Source organism: Rhinolophus ferrumequinum, chromosome 8, assembly GCF_004115265.2.
Source record: "Rhinolophus ferrumequinum isolate MPI-CBG mRhiFer1 chromosome 8, mRhiFer1_v1.p, whole genome shotgun sequence".
In the NCBI taxonomy this organism is placed as follows: domain Eukaryota; kingdom Metazoa; phylum Chordata; class Mammalia; order Chiroptera; family Rhinolophidae; genus Rhinolophus; species Rhinolophus ferrumequinum.
The window spans coordinates 59,403,611-59,421,821 of NC_046291.1; positions in this window are offsets into that span (position 1 = coordinate 59,403,611).

An 18,211-nucleotide genomic window follows, 5' to 3' on the forward strand; every position below is an offset into this window, starting at 1 on the left:
TAATAGATCAGTTAATGAATGTTATGAAGAAAATTATAGTAGGGTAAAAGATATAATGAGTTCTCTGGTAAAGGTGAATTTGCAATTTAAATAGAGTAGTTCTCATTGAAATAGTCACTTTTGAGCAAAGACTCATAGTGTCACCAGTAACCCGTTTCTGGTGTACACCACAGGAAAGAATTCAAGGGCACACCAAATAAGCCAAGTAAGCAGCAGATTTACTAAAAGGATAGTACACTCCTTTTTTTTTTTAAATTAGGAAAATAAATAAAAAAGGAAAGTAGACCCTCAAGATGGTCAATGTGGGCTGGAGAAGAGCAGCTACCCCAAAAAACAATGAGACTTGGGAATATATTTCTAAAAATGGAAATGTGAAATACTTAAGACTTAGCGGTGGTGTTACAGGCATTCCTAGGAGGGTCCTCACTGACCACTCCTTCCCATCAGGAGAAGGGATTTTTGTCCTTATTTGGCTCAGTCATGGCAACACAGGGTGGAGATTTTCCCTAACCACAATGCTAATAACATTGTAATTCATTATAATTAGCTAAAGTTCATTTTGAAGGGCAAGATAGCATCCTGGATCTGCTCTCGGCCACCGAAATCTAGTTCTGGCTGGTCTGGTAGCTGCACCTTTTCTTAAGGATGACCTCATCTCCTCCCTCCTTTGTCTCCCCTTACCTTTTCCTTCCATTCCTCCTCCTCTCTATCCCCGGCCTTCTCTACGTTTCTGCCTCCGGTAACAGAAGGAGATGACTGGAGTGGGTATCTGGGCAAAGAGGATTCTCGATAGAGGACAGTAATGCAAAGTACCTGAGTTGGGTCCATGTTGTGTACATCTGAGGAGCTACGAGGAGACCAAAACACCAGGAATATAGGATTAAAGGGAAAGGTAGTAGAGGTAAGAGCAGAAGGGAGTAGTGAGGAGATAGATACAACATAGACAAGTTGGGGCCATTTCCCTTCTAAAGATAAATGATTACAACCCATTGACTACATCCAAATATTACCTGAACTCCTCTCAGTGGGAAGTCAAACCCATAGTAATTGTTTAGGTTTTCTATTTCAGCCTAACAAAGCACTCCAAAACAGTGGCTTAAAAGAATAGCAGTCATTTATTGTGCCCATGAATCTGAAATTTTGGCAGGGTTCAGCAAGGATAGCTGGGACAGCTATCCATCATATAAGGATAGAGATCTGCTTCTAAGATAGTTTGTTTACATAGTTGTCAAGTTGATTCTGCAAGTACACCTCTCCAGAGACACCTTGGGCTTCTTCACAGCATGGTGGCTGGGTTTCAAAAGCAAATATCCCAAGCGAATTGAGAAGTGGAAGCTGCCAGTGTCATTTACACTGTGCTTTATGGCTGAAATAGTTACAGAGCCCAAGGGAGGGAATGTAGACTGCATTTATCAATGAATGGCATGTCAAAGAATTTTGGGACCAAACTTCCACAGGAAAGAAGGAAATATAAAATCTAGGAGATGGAGTAATGAATATGATAGCCTGGATGATGACACAAGATTTAATAGAGAGATATCAGAGGAAGTCACTGGAACTGCCATGATCTATAGCTTGTCTTAAAGAACAAAGAGGATGGATACATGTACAGTTTTCTTGGTGTAGGACACATTCCCTTTTTTAATGATCATGTAAAGAAATGCATAAGATTTTTCTGATAATTGGAAAAGGTTCTGGCCCTTTTGATACATCCAAGAAGAAAATTTCAGGTTTTAGGGTTTTGGTTGAACTGATTGAACATAACCCAATTTTGGGGTAAAGCAAATACAAACACCTTCAGTTTTAAAGGAACTTTTCTTTATATATGCCTGGTAGTAACAGCTGTAAAATTGCACTATAACAGTAAGGCAGATTGCCCACTCAAAATGACCAGAAGCTGCAAAATAAGTAAATAAATAAGCTTCTGTTTAAAAATACCTTAAAATGCTTCCGATTTACAAAATTGCTCAAATTTGCTTAGTCTACGTATGAAGAAAAACTCAGACAATTAAGCTTTGATAGTTATGTTTCTGATATTGGAGTGGCTTATAAAAATTGTATGATGTCTTCAGGAATAGAACTGATTGTGAGTGATTCTGAAGTCTGTTTGATCTTTACTGCATATTACCAGAAGAAAGGAAAGAAAAGGGAGGGAATTATCTTTCCCTGAGTGCTAGGCACTGGACTGAGTACTTTTGATCTCTGATCTCACTTATCCCTCATGCAACACTCTGTAGCAGGTGTCATCAACCCTATTTTTATAGCTAAAGAAATTGAGGCTCAGAGATACTGAGTAACTTGCCCAAAGTGACACAGAGTAGTTTTCACAGAAATTGAACCCATGGCTGTTTGACTACAAAGTCTTACTCTTTCCGGTATATTAAACTGCTTCTGGAATCAGAAGGCTCTTCACAACCAGAACTAGAGAACTTCGTGATGTTCAAAAGAAGAATTAAAGGAAGAATTATGAAGTCTTAAAAAAATGTTACCCTCTAAAAATTAAATATATTTTTACTTTGTATACCTTTTAGGGTCATGAACACTTTATATTTCTACAAAAAAAAGTATATAAGAATGAGTTCATATTAACATCTGTGCATTGTCTTTGAGAAGCACAAAATCACATTTAGAGTGGGCATGCTTTAGAAGCAATAACTTGATCCTCAGCTATGTTGGAATCTCCACTGCAAAAATAGGACAATGGGGGAGAAAACGAAGCTAGAAGAGGAAGTTGCAAAGATCATGGGTGTGGTGAAATTATCCAATTTTAGTGCTGGCCTTTGAAAGAAGAAGCCAACAGTTCAGTATGGTTTCCAAAAGACCCCTGTGAACTTGAGATGATGCAGGCTGGTGTCATCCATTATCCAGCTGGAAAGAAATTGAGGCAATGGCCATGCTCAGCCAAATTAAGAGAAGCATTACGTTTTGGTGTCGAAGGGAACCAAACCATTGGATAGGATCAAGGGACAGAGTCCAACCTTTCCTACTCTGACAAAGATAGGAAGGAAACCGAAGACTCAAATACATGAGCTGAAGTTTAGGGCTGATCTCTAATTCTGGAGGAAAATTGGAGTGTTGAACTGGAAACTTTAGGCAGAAGCCTACGCATACAAACTGGGAACATGGCAGCCCCAGGTAAAGGCTGTATGTATATAATAATAGGATAGACACGTGAGTGCTCAGAGCCCAGTGCAGACACATCAGCTATTATAAAATTAGTTCTAAAATCTAGTGGCTGGTGAATCTGCATTCACGGAATACTCTGCCTCCCCTGCTTTGGATTCATTTAAGAGTTTAAGACTTAAGATCCTGTAGTACAGATGAAAGTATAGCAACTAAATGGGCAGAACAGTAAATATTAACTGTCATTCAATCATTCCTTCATTTTTTTCATTCATTAAATGATATTTATTCCAGGCCTTCGTGTGTACATATACAGTGAATTTCATTACTACATAACACTTTAAAATTTAGGCTACCAAATACTACAAAAAATGCTTATGTAAACCATGCATGATTATTTCATATAATATGTTATTTCTCATCAATCACTAAGCATAAAATCAGAGAGTGCTTATTATGCAATAATCCTTTTACCCATGAAGAAATACTATCCATTCTGATAGTTTTCTCTATTAATAATTCCTTATCTCTCCTATATTTTCAGTGTTTCCATTAAAATGATCTTTTTTCCCCCTAAGCATGAAAAGATATACACGTGTCTATGAAACAAATGATCCTTATCTAATATTGAAATAAAGCCCACTATGTACTGCACACAGTTCTAAATGTCTTATATATAATAACTCACAACAACATATGAGGTAGATGATGTTATAGCTATATTTTAGGGATAAGGACACCGAGGCCCAGGAAGGATAAATGAATTGTTCAAGATCACACAGATAGTGAGAGGTTGAACAGGGATTCACACCCAAGCAATCTGGCTTTGAAGTCCGTGCTTTTTCCACTCTGTCATGCTCCTGTCTTGGAGTCCTCTTTACCTTTCATTCTACTTCTCTTCCTTTCTCAGTCACTTTTCATGAAGGAATGTCTACTGTGTCAGATTTCACTTCCTATCTGTGTTAGATGCAATGTATGAACCTATCCAGATTTGTATGACCCCGGCTGCATCCTGGGTCCCCAACTACTTGCTTGGTTCTCAGTGGACTTCCACATCGACAGCTGTCTCCTTACCCACTCTGCATTGTGGAAGACAAGGGCAGTGCCCTTGCATGGCCTGTGTCACACTTTCCCAGGAAAGAGTCATAGCTGTTCCAGTGCCAAGGTCTGGGCTGACTGGATCCACAAAGGTTTGGGCTCCTTCCACCACTTAGGACTCAGATGCAGAGCTGTGTGGTAGTGACTTCCCTGAAGGGCTGTGTGGCACAACTTGAGAATAAAGGGGAATTTACACCCCTTAAGGTAAATTTTGACCAACAAGAGACAGGAATTGGAGCGTGCGGCAGGAAGAGATCTAGCAGATATATCCATCTTTCTTTTTCCCTTTGTTGGATTGTTCCACAGTGTGTGTGGTTCCATATGGCCTACCCAAACTCTTAGCAGCTGGCTGGATCTTCTCATAAGTCTGTACATGGCTCATAATGCACCTCTTTGTATTTGCTTTCCCTCCTGCCTGCTTCTGTTCTTTTCTCCTCATCATTGCTGAGTTGGGATTACATCTCCCATGAAGCATTTGTTTCAGGCTCTGTTTTCTATGGATCACCAAGACACTAGTTTTCTTCCATTGCATTAGGCTTATATCCGTACTTTCCAGTCGAACTATTGTCACTGAGATTGTCAGTGATCTCCTCATTGTTAGATTGAATGAGCATTTTTCAGTCCTTATTTTATTTGAACTCTCTTGTGTTGAACCATTTTGACCATTTCTTCCCAATACTTCATGATAGTTTCTCTGGTTCTCTTTCCACCTAGTTAATGATGCCTTTTACATCATTCATGTGCTCTGTTTCCTTATTCTACACCTAAAATACTGGAATTAGCAGGATTCTTCATATGGCTTTTTTTTTCCTCCTCATAAGTTATTTCATCTACTCTCATGGTTTCAAGTATCCATAGATTAGTAGGGTCTAAATCCATTTGTTTGGCACAGATCTTTCTCCTGAACTTCAGACCCTGGATTTCTATCCCTACCTGAATATCCTATAAACACATGCCACTTGTTATATGTAAATCTAAACTTACACCCTCAAGTCCAGGTCTGTGTTGGATATCTTTCATTTATATTTCAAGATCCACTATGCAGTCCTAAGCACACTGTTTTGTTCTCTGAAAAGTGGACCTGCGTCGACTACCATAATTGCTTCCTTGTTCTCCAGCTTCTGGTTGAGTCCAGCCATTGGGCAAGCACAGTGTGACATGAGATGGAGGAAGGGGACTGAAATCTGACGAAGTATTCCTTCAGCATCCTCCCTGAGAGTCAACATCAGCTGGCTGCATCCCTTGATATAGGATCACAGCTCTTGTCAGGTAGCCCTCTTTGCACAGCTCTCTTGAACACTTTTTATCAATATGCTATAGATGTTTCACATTATACTACAATTATTACCTCTCTTTCTCTCTCCAGAAACTCCTTGTGAGTAGGGATCTCATTTCATTCATTTCCCTGCCCTTAATGGCTATTAGAGTTCTTTACAAATGACAGCATATCTATAGTGTATGGATTAAACATGTGCTCAAAGCTATGACAAATAGAAAAGGGAGACAGAATAACAAGATTTTGTCCTACCCTCAAAGAATTGAAGATTTATTTGGGCAGCTAAGACTACCAGGTGGAAACAATTCATTATTAAGAATTAATAGAAAGACAATTTGTTCAACACTTCAAGAAACTACACTTCAAGAAACTGACTTCTCAGAATGTAGAGATTTCGTGCTATCAGGGGTCAGGAGGATTTTATAAACTAAGAAAAAATGTACTAGATATTGGAGACTTAGCCTTCAAACCAGCTTGCAAATAAGTCTTATACAACCAAAACTGAAAACAAAAATCTCCAAAAAAGAAACAGTAATAGCAGCAAACAAACAAACAAAAAAACCTCACAACAAATCAAAATGTTATCAACCTTTCCTCTTTCCAGAGCCTGCATTGTTACTTAAAAATAAGTGAAATTGACATTCTTTGGTATTCATTCTAACCAAGGAGATCGCTGGCTATTTCCAAGGTTGACTTAAATGTCACTCAGAGTTCTCTCTGCAGGTATTGAACTAGCCTGACCTACAGCTTTGGTTTTAAAAGATTATGGAAATTGGGGGTGTGAGGTTGTGTGTGTGTGTGTGGTGGGGGTGGGGGGCATGTGGACAGAAGAAAGCTGCAAACTCTATTCCAGAACTATCAAGATTGGAAGTAGAAATCCCACCAACGCAGATAGTTTTTGTTTTAGTGTGTTGTAAGCTGTATGGCTAATTAAAAGCTCTGCAATATAACTTCAGCACATATTGTTTTCTGCAAGATACCAAAGAATTGTTCCTGTTGATATAGTTGGTGAGCACTAGTTTTAGAATACAATAACTCCTCAAAACTTTCACTGATATATTCATCAGGATAAGTGAGTATGTCACACACACTATTTTAATTTTACAATTTTGTGTCTCTAAACTCACCAGGGTCTTCTACTTAGATCAGCTGTGTGTGCCAGCTCACCAGTGAGGTGAAGTATGTAAACATGATGAATATAATTGAAGTAATACTGATTTTATTAATTTTTGGTGCAGCTGAGAAGGCAATGTGAACAAACATCAAAGAAAGGTAATAGACGACTTTTTTTTTTCTCCATATAGCACTTGTATTAATATCTCTGAACCGTCAGCCATGTTCTTGCCTGCCTTAAACTTCTTCCAACTTTTCCAGCCATAGACTCTTGAAACCTGCATCTGTTTCCTTGGCATGCCTTCTACATGCCTATGTATAAACCTTCTGACCACAGAACATTAGAACATATGCACCACCTTTAGACTGAAGGATCACAAATATAATTTCTGAAAGGCCCAAGTACCTCATTAAGATCTTATATCATAATGACTGGTTGACAAGTCCATTTGTACAAATGCTGGTTTTTTGGACTTTATGATCATTAGGAGTAAAGACATAGGATCTGAGATGGGGTAATTATTAGCACTGGGGCGTAGTAAATCAATATAGAGGTGTGAACATACTTTTCAGATGATTTTAACTTTGGATAATTTAATGAATAGAGTCAATGTATAATTAGATGGTTCAGACAGAAGTTAACCCAATTTTTAGATATAGACAGAAATGTGTGGTACAGAGCATTTTATGGTAAGAGGTACCCATCATTTATTGAACAAAGACACTGAATATACCTGTAATGTCAAATATAAGCCTGGGTGCTGGAGAGGCAATAATGAAAAATTTCAATGATGATTTTGGGAATATAGTGTGGGGAAGACAAAATCAGCACTGGAAATACCCAGAATTTGCAGAGTTATAGCACTTGGGTATTTTTGAAGAATCTCAAATGAATACATGTGTTCTTGGTGGACGGGACGAGTCTCGGTTATCTTAAGACACAGGGTAAGGGGCAGCAAGTTGATGCAGTGATTTTTGAGAAAAGGAAGAAAAGAGGAGCAGGTACAGTGGAAACGGTTGATATGGCTTCAGTTCAAGTAGGAATGATTGTGAATTCCACTATAGGGCCCAATGTAAAGCCTTTTTGGATCCATCAAGTTTACGAGGCAGTCTTGAGTTGGTGGAAGAGATTAAAGTAAGAAGTCAAACTTGTTCCATTGCAAATGAAAATATGAAGGGCAGTTCTTATTCATTTGAGGGACAAACCATTTGTTCTATGCCTATTATTTACATTTCTAAATTTTTAAAAAATTTTCTAAATTTTTGGTTTTGCTTTTATTTTTTTCCTATAGTTATACTTGCTAGTACTTTATCTCAAACCCGTCATGATTAGTGACAATTTGGTCAATTATGATAGTGCACATTGCTAACTTTTATCACAGAAGTTGTCATTGACAGTGATTTAGAAAAGACTCTAGTAGCATGGATCATAATGGAAACCGAGACCTGGAGTTATTATAAATTTTTTACTTTGTAACTGCAGAGACTTCCTGCAGGTAAACTCACTATTTGTTCTTTTACCCATGTTGACTTAAAATTTGTCTCATAATGATTCACACTATGAAGGCCTGGGTATCCATGATTTCTCCCTGGGTGTTATGTTCCAGGTTACTTTTTAGAATATTCCTTCTACCTCTTTTACTTCAGCCTACTGAGCATATAAGAGTATATGAGTTGTTTAGGTGTCTCGTTACAGCTGTTTTCTACACATTTATTTCCATCTTGACGGTATTGTGTTTTGATAAGTGGTACTTCAATCCTGGTAGACTGGCTACATACCAGAACTATACTGTTGGTGATTCAGTCTTGGCATTTAGTGTGAAGAATGTGACACTTCTTCAAACACATTGCAGATTCAATAGCACCAAAGTTTGGATAACAAAATGCCAACTGTAGAGTATCATTTTGGCACTTATATGGGGTGTCTGAGCGTGTGTGAGAGACAGAGAGAACTATAGAGGGCAGAGTCCAGAATGTCTTTTATAAGACAGAACAGAAATAACTTAAAAAAAATATACTCAGAATATATTTGATGACTAATGACACATTTTCTGATAAAATTGCAGATCCATATTTCACTTTCAGGAATAGACACACTATTTCCTTTTAGCTATAGACAAAGGATCTTTCAGGTAAGACAGTATTTTACCTTACAATCACACAACGTCAAGCCAGAGTCATTGTTCTAAAGGAACTGAACTTTCTGCCACTTCAACAACCCTAAAGTGCTGACTGTTAAGTCGTTTTTCTTTTCCTTTGATGTGACTGTGACAAGAAACAAATTCATGGTAGAGGAATTATCTGTGATGGTGGGCCATTAGATAGCTGACCTTGGAAAAATTAATACACTAAGTGAGTGGTAGTAGTCAGTTTATGTGCCAAAGTTGCAATCAGGAACATAAACTTTTTTCTGTTGCAGATTTGTAATATTTCAGATACAGAGATTGTTTTAAAGATTATTTGTTAGATTTGTCGTTGATGTCAATATCATTGTTTATTTATTTATACTGAAATACATGGCTTCAGTACTTTTCAAGAATGATTTAAAATGTTTAATTTAGATAACCAAAAGTATGTGTGTTCATGTGTGTACATGGATTTGTGTGTGTGTCTTTAATGTGCAACATGATTTCAATAAGGCTTAAAGTGGAGAGAATCCTTTCTAGGAACAAATATGTTGGTACTTCAATATTTATATCTGCTTGGTTTTGGAATGCTTGGTGTAATTTTTATAAGATAGTATGTTTACTTGTCTAATGCTATTTTTATGAAAGAAAGTGAGTTTATAGTTTCTAACCATTTATCTTCTACTTCACATTTATGTCTAAACTCCTTTTGGCCATATTCTCCAATCTCCCCACTCCGACAGTGTATAAGAATGCTGCTCACTTCTTTCTTTAGCCTCTATATACTTATCTTTGCTCTACTTATGATTTAAATGCCACACTCTCCTTTCTCAGTAGACTTTGTCTCTTTTCCTTAAAATATCAGTGCGGCTGATATTGAAACACCTGAATGAGCTTATGAATTAAGTCAAACAGTGGGTTAATTCCATCAAATATCCATCTAGCTTGATTATTATTTACACTTAATTGATTGGTTGACTAAGTTTACCTGATTGATAATTGGTCATAGATCTTGTATTATAAATATATGTGTAACTTATATCACATATGTATCTTATATCTTAAATATATTTGCGTTTGTTGGCTCACTCATTCATACATTCAATCTGTCATTCAATCCACACTCACTAATGTATCAAGAACACAAAGCTCATATGACATGACCTTGTTATTGAAGAACTTAAACTCCATTGGCATGTTTGTTTGACTAATAAGCTCTTATTGGATAATAATAGTAGTAATAATAACTAATATTTCCTGACCATTATTTATGTGCTGGGTATTATGCTAAATGTTTTATATGCATTATCTCATTTGATATTTATGGCATGCTCGTAAGAGATGAATTACTTGGCTTTATTTTAAGATCAGGGATCTGAAGTCCAGAGAAATTGAGTAATCCATGCTAAGTCACATAGTTAATGAGTGACAGAGCTAGGAATGGAATTCAGGCAGCCTAAATCCTGAAGGTTCACCTTAGTCACTATATCCACATACTTGGGAGGACAGGGCAGGGTGGCATGTATATAATTCTCTGCCACAGCACCTGACAGTTTAGAGCCTTCACATGCATATTGATTCTCACAAAGGAGAAATCCATCCATAGGATACTGAGTGCCAGGGATAGATAAGGCAATTTGAGATTAAATATTTCCTAAACAACATTTCTAATATGTGAATAACTAGTCATATACTTTTTTCTTCTAATTTTACATACTCATACTTTTAATTTAACTATATTTTAGAGATGTAATATTTATATTTACTATAAACTCAGATGTTTAATCCTGACATATACAGAGATCAGACAGTAATAAAAATTTAATTTTTAGGAATGTGACATGATTTTTAGAAATATTTCATAACTATATCTGCAATGCTAGACATTCCTTTTCCACAGTTTTTCTTTTTCTTTAGAAATTTTTATCTTTGAATTCTTACATTTGTTTTGTAACATTCAAATGGCATGTGACATTTTTGCTTACTAACAATATGTATGTGAATATGTAAATATATACATATAGCACAAAATATTATTAAAAAATAATGAGCCATATTTTAGATTTGCTCTTCTCTGTATGGTCTTAAATGAGAATTTTTTTTTTCATTTAAAAAAAACAAAAAGTTTGAGTCCAGATTGTTCATAGAGATCTGAAGGAGAAATTTTGCCTTTGGTAATTCCCTGTTTTTTTTAAGACAGTGCACATACATACTCTAAGTTGCTGTTATACTTAGAATGCACATTATTTGAAAGGTTGGGAATTTTCAGATCTTTTGGTATACAGGTAAGGTAGAGCATCTGTGAATGAGATCTCTTAAATTTGCGAAGTTCCAAAATGATCTTATGATTATATATTTTACAACTTTATCATAGAAAAAAGAAGGTAGGTTTGCTTAACGTTTCTATAGAATTTTTTCCTTCTGTTTTATGAGAGTCTTAATTAGACTGTTAAATGGATTTTAATATCATTATTTATATTACAGAAAATCATTCCAACTATGTTATATAATATTTGGAAAAAAATCAGTCTAGGTTTTTGTTAAAATTTGAATCAAATTCATACTGTGCAATCAGTCAATAAATATTTTAGTGAATATATAATTTTGTACAGCAAGTCAAAAAAATGGAAAAGAGTTTAAGAAGTATTGCCCAGCTTCTCAGAAAGCTGGGCATCAATGTAGTTGTGGATACAAGATATATAAATCTAGAATGAATAGCTCTAAACTGCCAGGTGCTGTGGCAGAGAATTATATACATGCCACCCTGCCCTGTCCTCCCAAGTACATGGATATAGTGACTAAGAATGAACCTTCAGGATTTAGGCTGCCTGAATTCCATTCCTAGCTATGCCACTCATTAATGATGTCTCTGAAATTTTTCTGCTACTAATCCAATCTCCTAATGCCTCAGTTTTTTCACCTATGATGTGGGGATGATAATTTTACCTTATTCCGAGATGCCATAAAGATTAAATAAAATAATATATAAAACCATTTGTGGCTTAAGTAAGTGCATCATTCCCCCACTAGATAGGGTGGAATACTATCTTATGTGTTATCCTCTTAGTAGCCTTGATGCCTAACACAGTGTCAGGCAAAGGCCAGGACACTACATAAGTGTTCAATGAATAAATGCATGCTCCTGGATGAGGTTGTGCAGATTATAATTGCTTTAGGAATTAAGAAAGACAGACAGACAGACAGAAAGAAAGAAGGAAAGAAAGAAAGAAAGAAAGAAAGAAAGAAAGGAAGGAAGGAAGGAAGGAAGGAAGGAAGGAAGGAAGGAAGGAAGGAAGGAAGGAAGGAAGAAAGAAAGAAAGAAAGAAAGAAAGAAAGAAAGAAAGAAAGAAAGAAAGAAAGAAAGAAAGAAAGAAAGAAAGAAAGAAAGAAAGAAAGAAAGAAAGAAAGAAAGACAGGGAAGGGAAGGGAAGGAAAGAAAAGAAGAGGGAGGGAAGGAAGAAGGGAGGGAGGAATGAAAGAAGGAAGGAAGGAAGGAAGGAAGGAAGGAAGGAAGGAAGGAAGGAAGGAAGGAAGGAAGGAAGGAAAGACAATAAGCCTAAAGAATCCCGTGAAAGATTTCGACCTAATTGTGGTCGAATTAGGTTTAAGTTGGCACTTCAAGGAAATTCCAGGAGGAAAGTGTCATAAACAAAGATACATAAATGAGAGGGAAATCAGAGCACGGAACATTCTAAGAAATCATAACTTGCATCCATATACAACAAAATATTTACTAATAAAATAACAAATTTTAGAATTAGCTCTAATTTAAAAAAAAGTTATATGTGTCAAGAGAAATTTCTAAAGATTAAAGCTTCAAGTTTCCTGTTGGCTTGTACTTACAGATAAGAAACTTAAAACATTGTGAATACCATTCCTGTCTTTAAAAGAGAAATGAGAAAAGTTATTCAAGCTAGCATTCTTTATTTTTCTATCTGAAATATTCTTTGCTATGTATAATGATTGTTGTTCAGAAGTGAAAAATTGATTGGAAAATATTTTACATTTTCCTTCCTTTACTTCAGAATAACTTCTTGCATAATTTTAGTTCTAACTTAAATTTCTATGCCAGTTGACTAAGGTCATAATGGATACTGTTAGACTTTTATATCTGTGAACTGAAATAAAAGGACTACAGTCTCTATTTTACCATATAGATTCCATTTTTTCCCTTCTACTTGTAAATCCACAATTACATAATTAGAGTATAATTCATGTAGTAGCTGTCAGCACAGTGATTTTGAGGCAGGTAAATAGTTGTGGCCATTTAAAATATGTTGGGGACACATGAATTGATTAATGGTCAACGTAAAATCAATAATGATCTTGAAACAGAACCAAAGAGTGCCCTGCTTAGACTCTGATTCATGCTAAAAATTAAGAAGACTTGATTTTTAGCATTAGGTGACTTTATGGTCACTTGTCTTCTGAACCTACTCTGTGTGAGTTTGACACAAGCACTTTGCATGTCAAAAGTTGACTGACACTTTCTCTATATACATTTTAGTGTCAAGGATAAACCCATCAATGAACAGAAAGCTTTTCTCAAATAATAGTGCATTTGTTTGCTGGTTCTGCTGCTGCTTTGAGAGTATTAAATCATCAAAAGGATATCAAAAATGTAACTTTATTCATGGGAATAAATAAAACACAACTGTGATCTATTATTTTATGTGTCAAGCAATATTATGTTCATACTGACTGTTGAATAAATTATTAGATTGAGCACTAAGTGCCAAATTTGGTGTGATCTATTAACATGCTGATTGTTGATGGATATTCATTAGACTTACATGCATATAAAATTTTATACAAAGTGTGAAATCATTGTTATAAAAAATCTAGTGTTTCATAAATTTCCTTTTAATTCTTCATACAATCCATTGTGAGATATTCAGGAATGCTTTTTTTGAGGAATATAGAAACTCAGATGCAGAAAGATCACATCAATTTGTTCTATCATTATAATACCATGTCCTTTAATGCATGTCGTAGTTTTCAAAGCATTTTTATTATATTATTTATGGAGGAGAAGAAAGATCACTGGACAAAAAATTAAGAATGAAGGAATTTAACTAGATCATATCTCAGGTTTTTCTTGTTGCCGAATATTAAAAAAAAAAAAAATCACTCCTAATATGACTGTGCAACAGGCAAGACAGATATATTCTCCTACTCTGAAAACAAGAAAGCTGATGTTTAGAGAGGTTGTCACATAGTTAGGAAATGTTGGAGCCAGGCCTAGAACACCAGAAATCGACTCTGAGTATTTTGCTGTTATAGAGGACCTCTGGTAAAATTTGTATACATAAGTCTGATTTGGCCAATCTATTAAATTATTCCCCTGAATACTTTAATACTTACACCTGAAATATTGTTAATAGTTCTCAACAAAATAATGGAAAACCTGTATGTTTACAAAATTTATTAGATGTCTCTATAATTAACAAGGGTGATTATATATGGGGGAGATTTTGGACTTTGTTTTGGAAAACCAATCATGTTAAAGCAATAGCTAAAACAATATGATAAAGCAGTGAGAGCTAAACTTGAAAAGTACCTTTGCCTGAAGCAGTGTTAACCTCTTTGGCTTTGTCCCACGAAACAAGGTGAGAGTAAGCACATATCTTAGTGTTGATAAGTACTTGGCTGGACTAAATGTATCTAGGAGTGATGACGTTTCTGCTTCCCTGTGTGTATATGCTTAATACCTGATACCTGTGAAGGAAGAGAGAGATCTTGATTTTTGTTTGTCTTCCCTGAGGTTTGTTAGTTTGATCCTTTCTTTAATTTAAAAAATGTTCTACTTATAACCTTCTAACTTCTTACAACCCTTATAAAAGTAATCAACACTAGAATGTAAGCTTTATGAGGGCAGGGACTTTTGTCTCTTTTGATTGCTGATGTATTCCCAATGCCTAAACAATGTCTGGCACATAATATGCCCTCAAGAACTAGTTGTTAAATAAATGTGAAAAGACTATCTCTAAATCAATTCTTAAGGCAAAAATAAAACAAGAGAAAAGAAACTCCTATTGCCTTTTACAACCTAGAGTACTGCATGAACATTTGTGAGTAGAAGTAACATATCTGAGAGACTTCTCTGTTTTTACTGGGAGAGGTTTAGTTCCCTAAAAACATGGATGTGCAATAAGTGCAATATGCAACTTCTGTTGTTGGAAATTAGAGTACTTAAAATAAAAGAGAAATAGCATTTACTTTCAATAACCATAATGTTGTTCCCCAGAAAGTTTGTGCATCTTCCTTCGTTATTTTCCCATTCTTACACAGTTGGCAGATAGGGCATAGAAATTACATTTTTTTCTACTTTTTCCAACTTCTCAGCTTTACTGATTATTCTTTTGTCTCTCTTCTCTCACTCTAACTCCCACTCGTGCTTCCTTTTTTCTGATTGTGTGCTTTCCCCTCCATACAATCAAAATGAATTTGACGTGAATGATGAAAAATATAACTAAGGGGATGAGGGAGGGTCAGGTACCCGGGGACCTGAACCTAGGTCACCATCTTTACACTGCAGTCTGTGTTTCTGGATTTACACAGGTGAAATGTTGACCTAGAAGTACAGTGAATGGAACAAACTACTACAGCTTTAAGCTGTGGAGGTTTAAAAAAAAAAAAAAAAAAAAAAAAAAAAAAGAGCGGAAACAAAGGCAAGCAGATGGCTAAAGATGAAGGTCACATCAGATTGAGAAGTTTGTCAAAATGTGATGACATAGGTAATCTGTAAACTGTTATTGCGCCTAGCTGGAGGTGCTGAAAAACATTTTGAAATTACAAAAAACACTGGAGTCACCAGCACAGAGGCAGGAATGATAGCCTGGAGTGGTTCTGGTCTATGGATGAATGCCAGATGTGGAAAGCGACATATCTGGAATTAATGATATTAAACATGCTTTTCTTTTATGCTCAATAATAACTCTATTATGATTGATACAAACCGCAGACACTTTATCTAGTACAAATGGAATCGTCTGTCATTGACTATATTAAATCATCAATTTCTGCATGATGAGGATCGTTTAGGGTAACTAATCATCTGTCTCGTTCTGAAGTCTTTAAGGCTGATCAGATAACGTTTTGAATACTGCCTGAGCAACCATGACAATCTAACCCTTCCATGTAAGGATTGAGAGGGGCCCATTATGCCTTCAAAGCCTGTGGAAATATCACAGCTCTTTCTCTACATAATACCCTGCTGTAAATAAATCACTCTCCACCACAAACTTTATTGATCACAAGCACTTCCATGCTTGTGTCTAGTGAAGTCTCTACAGAATAAAATGCTGCTTTATATTTTGTCTTGTCAAAATATTAAACGGCTCTGTCAAGCGGAGTCAGGCTAGCAGTGATGGTGTAATTCTGCTGTAGCCCTTCTCATTCCCTCCTTCTATCTCAGCTGCCAAGCTTACAAAGCAGGATTTTTTTTTTTTATAAACTTTCCAATTATAGTCTCGTAAGATTATGAAGCCCTAAGATAAAGTGTCCTAATTTAGAGTGGTGGAGTACTGAACCACTAGGAAAGCAACTGTTAGATAAAACAGCATTTCTCACAAGAAAAAAGATAACCTGGCTTATTTATATAAACAACTTTAATGGGCAATGGAGGTTAGGCTAAAAATATCTCTTTAATTTTGCTTTGCAAAATGGAGGGTGGGGTGGAATCTAAATTAATTTGCACTAAGATGCTTATCATCCATACTTACAAAATCATGTGTTATGATCTAAACCAGCCTGGGGGGGGTGGGGATAATAGCAAAGGGGAGCTAATAGCACAAGTCCATCATTAGCACAACACATGTTTTCCAAAAGACTCGGATAGGTTATCCAGCCACTAAGTGGTACCACATACTGTAATATGTTTGTGGCAACACCCAGAAACAACAAGTAGATTAAAAGTGTAATTTACTGCCTGCTAATGCTGAATTTCCTGGGCAGCATATGGTTTTAATGCAATCTAAAAGTAGTTTCATCCTTTGTCCCTTATATTTTGCTTTCAATAAGGAATAGAAAGAGACTGAAATCACTTAGAGAAGAGTTTAAGATTTAGTGTACTGGGCCATTAGTGCTGCTTGGAGGACACTGGGTTTGATCTTTATTCCCTTTTGGAAGATCATTAACTCTTTTAGACATTTAGTAAATAACCTCTGCAAGGCTTGGAAGAGTTTCTACACCACCATAAGAGAGCATTTTACTCCTGTCTTGCCTGCTTCCCAGCCAGATATTTATTGAAGCTTCTGTTTGGTCATTTTTAAAAAGAAGTTAAGCTGTAAGATGGATTGATAATCCTAGACAGCAAATTTATTTTGGAGTCATAAAAATTGGATGCCACAAAAACTGAAATTGTAAGCCTAGCTGTGGACCTATATGTACATCTCCATTTCTGCCTAGAAGAGATTCTAATGAAGAGAGAATAGATTTTAGCTTAGGGACAAGGTTAAATCCACTGGCATATTTCAAAGAAACAAGTAAACAGCTTTTTACTTTTTGGATGGTAATAAATTTTAAACATCAACTGCCTTAACTTAATTCAAGTTCTAATTCGTCTTCCCAGTTCCCTCACAAGTATTTTTTCAAGTACTATAATGGGCAGTATACCTCAAAGATAGTGGAATCCATCAGTTTTTTTCTTTCTTTCTTTTTTTAAACAGTGGGGAAGTCATTAAATCTTACTGAATTGTATAGTCTCCTTCTAAGTGACTATGGCCATGTATTTCCTTGGGAGTAAAATAAAATGTGCAAATGCATTGTTGCAAATATTTTGCTTAAATTGGAGCCAATGTACCCTTATTCAGCAAACATTTATTAAATCTTTCCATATACTAGATACTCCTTGCCTCACTAGAAACAGCCCCTGACCTTGAGAGGTTCAGGGTTTATTGAGGGAGATACAATTGTAAACAAGCAACAGTGCAGAATGAGAAAGCTGTGATGTGGGTAATACCTACAGTATTAGCCTTTGTTTTGTACCATAAGATGCGTGATAGTTATTGTTCACATAGCAGTTTAATTGACATCTATAGTTTTTACTTGCTAATTTTCTTATAACAGCTTCTTGATTTTTTTTTTTTTTCCTTCACTGATCTCAAACCAGGCGGAACTGATCTTACTTCCGCCTCTACCTACCCAGGGGATATAATGCAGCCCTGATCACACAGCCTTGTGGTGTCAATTATTCATTCAGGGATAAATAATAGTCACACAGTCAGGAAGGGGCAGAGCCAGTTGTATATCCAGGCATGGGGGCTTCCAATTGCACATTCCTAACCACTATGCTTTACTCTCAATCTCCTCAATGTGGAAGATACACTGTTTGCATGAAATATTAAAGATGAAAAGAACCAAGCCAGTCCACTGTGATTCATTACAGGGATTCATACTGAAACATTAGTTTTCTGCTATTTTCCTAAGATAGTATGCCTTGGGCTTTTCAAGGACACCATTATTAAGAAAGAAC